Source organism: Empidonax traillii, unplaced genomic scaffold (genome assembly GCF_003031625.1).
Source record: "Empidonax traillii isolate 1590-97213 ecotype Southwest subspecies unplaced genomic scaffold, ASM303162v1 scaffold245:size1430315, whole genome shotgun sequence".
NCBI lineage: Eukaryota > Metazoa > Chordata > Aves > Passeriformes > Tyrannidae > Empidonax > Empidonax traillii.
This window is the reverse complement of record NW_020955438.1, coordinates 40,685-45,155: the sequence shown is the minus strand read 5'-3', so window position 1 is coordinate 45,155 and position 4,471 is coordinate 40,685. Positions and strand designations below refer to the sequence as shown.

Sequence of the window (4,471 nt, the reverse complement as noted above, 5' to 3'; positions counted from 1 at the left end):
TTCACACAGCACATGAACAGGATTCTTGTGATAACTATTCATAGCCTGGCATGGTACTAGGTACAAATATGGATATCATAACTGAGAATGCTATACATTCTCCTTCTGTGAGACTAGAATGCCAAAATCTACCTTTCTTTGGTCTTTATTTTCAAATAATGACTTCTAAATTCTGTATTTTTTAAAATGAGGCATTAGGGTATTCTCCTCTTTGAAAAATAATCTAGATAAAAAAGGATAATCTGATTCAATAGAAAAAATGTGAACATTTTATTTGCTAGATTTCTCTAGATAAGACACCAACTTCTTTTTGAATAAACAAACATGTTGATTTATTCACAGTTACTATGGGTAGGTATTTTTGCCAATCAAACATAACAGGTATATATTGTAGAACAACATCAAGAGGTGTTGAGAGGATGCAACTCAGTAAAAACAAACAGGTCATACACTTAGGCAAGAATAATGAACTGAAGAAAAATAAGGTGAGGAAGAACAAGCTAAATAATTGCATGTCAGACTTGGATGTTAACATAGATCATAAGATGAATAGAAGTGAGAAACGTTATGCTGCTGTAAAAAAGGCAAACCCTTGTTGCAACTTACAGCCTATGTTATCACCTAAAAAATATTTACCAATTTTTCAGCTCTTCTTGAAGATGTCTGCCCCAGCTGTGTTCAATTTTGGATACTTCAAGGAAGGTATTGTCCTACTGGGGAAAAGAACAGAGGAAGATAACAATAATTACCAGGCTTGCTAAAAGTGTAGTTGTAAAGAAAAGCTTAAGGAATTAGGATAAATTTAATCTGACAGTCCTCTGAACAGCTGAAGTTCAGAGAGAAGAAAACTAAGAGGTAAAACAACAGCAGCTTTCAAATACACAAAAGGTAATTTCAATACGAGGAACAAGCTGTTTTCTGTGTCTGCTGTGCACAGAACAGAGGCATTTTGCTCTCCTAACTGTTTGCTCATCTCTGTTGAAATGCTGTCTGGAAATGGACATGTTACCCAAATAACACTAAATACAGTCTTTTCACTGCTACAGTTTTCCTGGTGCATTAAAAATACACTTAAGAAATACAGTTTGGGAAAAGCATGGCAGAACTGGAGAAAAAGAAAAAATTCTTCCTATGATTGTAGATGACTCTCCTCCTCTGAAGCAGCTGCAGTCTGAAATTGTTTTCAAAGAACCTTCCCCTCACCTCTGTGCTGAATGAACCTACAGAAAAACCTTGCACAAGCTTGATTTGAAACGAAATAACTCCCATTTTGGAGTGGACTGTCTGATGAAGATGTAGTTATAAAATAAATAATGATTCAGCTCTAACTTTCAATTTTGTCCTTATTAAGTTGCTCAACCAGGTGTTGAAGCCAATAGAATTTGCTTTTCCTCTGCTGGAAAGCTATTTTGAGTGCAGCGTGACTGAAGAATAGCCACTTATTAGCTGCTCGGCAGTGCTCCTGGCTTTGCTGCTAGAATCCCCCACAATTGCTCGAACAACAGTTTTGCCAATACTCATCTAGCTCAATCAGCGGCTATAACACTGGAGTATGAAATTCTGCAGTGTTTGTGAGGGTGGTAAGTTGCCTGCTGTTTAACATCTCTGTTTCATGGTCTGGTGTCAGGAGGGAGGCATCGCTGATTCTGATCTTCAGTTTGTATTTAATTCTTTCTCTCTTCAATCAACTGAATTCTCTTGTAGTCTTAGTGCAGTTTCCATCCTCACTGAAATTCCTGGGTAATGTTGCTATGTGTTGTTATGGAGTTGCCATGTTTTATGCTGGAGCTATCTTTCCTTCATGATGGGGGATGTAATTCTTCTGCATCCCAACTGGACTGTGAGGATTAATTAAAGTTTGCAATGCACTGTGAATACCTTGTATGCCATTGAAGTGGAAATTATTGTTTATTACAGCCACTCTGAATGCCATCTGGGATTTCCATGTTCCTGTTTCAGCTCAGTTGTACGTTACCAAGCTCAATCTGGTACCATGAACAAAAGATTAGCACGGCAGTCTCTTGTTCTGTGTTTGGTGCTGTGTCCAGCCCTTGTGTAAGTCCGCATACATCCCGAGAAGCTGTGCTTAGCACACTGGAGCTCCAAAGGCTTTTATGTAGCTGAAGCCTGCAACATCCCTTTCTTTTTTCTGCACTTCCACTCTGGTATGGGTTGGATCCACAAAGCAGCGGATCCCTCTGGCCTTCTCCACTGTCACCCTTGCCTGCAAGCCAGCTTTGTGAGACTGTAAGGAATGATGGTGAAATTGGACTGCATTTTGTAAAAGATGCTTTTTCCCACGCAACAGAATTGTACCTTTTTGGTGGTATCTAAAATCCCATGTGCACATGATGAAAAGGGCTGAGATCCAAGCCAGTAATGCATAGCCATCCCACAATATTCTAGTATGTTTGCGATACCTACAAAACTTAACCCCAAACCTGTTTTGCGAGTTCACTGTAAGATCCTCTGCAAGGTCAGGGAGTATCTCTGAACTACAAAAACCACAACTATGATTTGTTATTCTGCTTTTATGCACCAGCTTTAGCTTAGCTAAGAGTACATTTTAAAACACATTCTTGTGACTTCACTGTCTTTGTAAGCCACAATAAGCAAATGGGGTTAAATGACTGTGGGAACTCACCCAGTATCACGAGAGATACTCAAAATGGCACAAAACGTAACCACCCCACTCACTTGTGAGCTTTCCCTGGGGAACAGATGAGCTAACAAAGAACTTAAAGTTTACTTCCTAACTGAAGGATTCTATTATGTATCTTATCTAAATAAACTGGGAGGCTTGACCTTCCTAGGAGTGCACCATTTTCACAGAGGTACAAGTGCAGTCCTCTGATCACACCAGTTATTGCCATTTACATCTTGCAGGTCTGACAGATTTCAGTTTTAGAGTCAGACCCCGGTGCTGAGTGCTAAATAAATACTCACCAAAAGTTAGGTGTTATCCATCTGATAACATTTGTGTTCTCTCACTCCTTCATAGTATTAGATTCTCCTCCACCTTTCAAGTGTCCCTTCTGGCTTTTTGTACAAGCACAAAATTATATTTGGCAGGAATTCTTCTGTAACTTGTCCTCAGTGAAGACAGCATCATGTGCATTACTCTCTTCCTCTGCCACCCTGAGACATTATTTTCTGATTTTATGAATAAAAGCTTAGGTGCCATCTACACTTTCACATTCTGGAGCCAGCCTAGCGAGCAGTGCCTATTTCATAATTTTCAAGTAACCACACCGTGTGGATGCATATCTGTTTGTCTCTACACATGTCCAACCAGCCATCCTGTCATAATCAATTTTTACTTAATATCTTCAGAAATAATAAGCTCTTAACAATTCCATAAAAAGTGGTTACAGAAAATGAACTCTATTAAGTGTCCCCACCAGGCAAAGGTTTCAGCAAAGGTAAAAGTCACCTTTGGCATTTGGGCTGCTATTGGGGAACCAGCATGAAGAGCTCAGAAACATGGATTATCTCTTACACAGCCAGTAGCAAGGGAGATGAGACTATAAAAAATGCAAACAGAAAGTTCCAGGTGAAATTTCAGAGAATACAGGGCTTGTGACAAATCTGAAGGATAGATGAAGAACTGGGAACAACAGAGAAGAGACTGGAAATCAGAATGGAAGAATTATACAGCAGAAACTGACACCTAAATGTTTATTACAAGATAAACACAATTTATTGTCATTATGGCTTCTTTGATTACCTTTCAACCTTTTCTTAACGATGCCCATATGTTGCAAATAAGAAGGTTTTATGACTTCTGTTCTCTCACCTTTCCCATGGCTTACATTCCCACTTTAATTAATACATTGACATCAGATGCCTCACCTAATGCTCTTGTCCCAGTACTCCATTTGTGGTAATCCCTGGAGACCCTGTTCCAGTGATGTTCACCAGGTGGCGAAGCTGGCACTGCTGCGCTGTTTCCAGGCCATCTGTAGGTACCGATTTAAGGGGCCAGGGGCCTTTTTTAACAACAAATACTTGGAAAATGCTTAAAATGGCTTATAATGGTGAGAAAAAAAATGTTATTAGATTCTATGTGGATTTCCTGAGAACAATAATAAAAGAGGAAAATATAATATGCAGTGAGGAAATGGTAGCGCTGTAAGGAAGGGGCAATGCTCCCTTTAGTTACTGTGTATCTCTGGATGAGGAAAACAAATGTCAAGAATCTATGAATTAATACTTTCTTTTTCTGTTGATATAAATTTCATAGGGAAAACAACATTTTCTCCCTCTGATCTCTTTGAAATTATTGTGACTAGATGAGGTCTTGGAATGAAATCCATGGTGAGTAAAACTGTGACTGCACATGTCTTACCCCAAACCAATTTCCTAGCTTGTGTGCTTATAGATGTAAGAATATCACCGAAACTTGTAGTACTCTTTCCCCTCCAATCTGGCTTCACAATGTCAAGACTGTAATGATGCAGTAACGTCAAGA

The 4,471-nt window shown here is 39.1% G+C and overlaps 1 long non-coding RNA gene across 1 annotated transcript; it reads right to left on the bottom strand.

Annotated features, from left to right (window-relative positions):
* Positions 1–3,946, bottom strand: LOC114059855. Its single transcript, XR_003571749.1, has 3 exons — positions 3,797–3,946; positions 3,434–3,607; positions 1–713 (listed from the first exon to the last, which is right to left on the bottom strand). It is a non-coding gene; the product is annotated as an uncharacterized LOC114059855 (long non-coding RNA).
* Between the last annotated feature and the right edge of the window lie 525 nt (positions 3,947–4,471).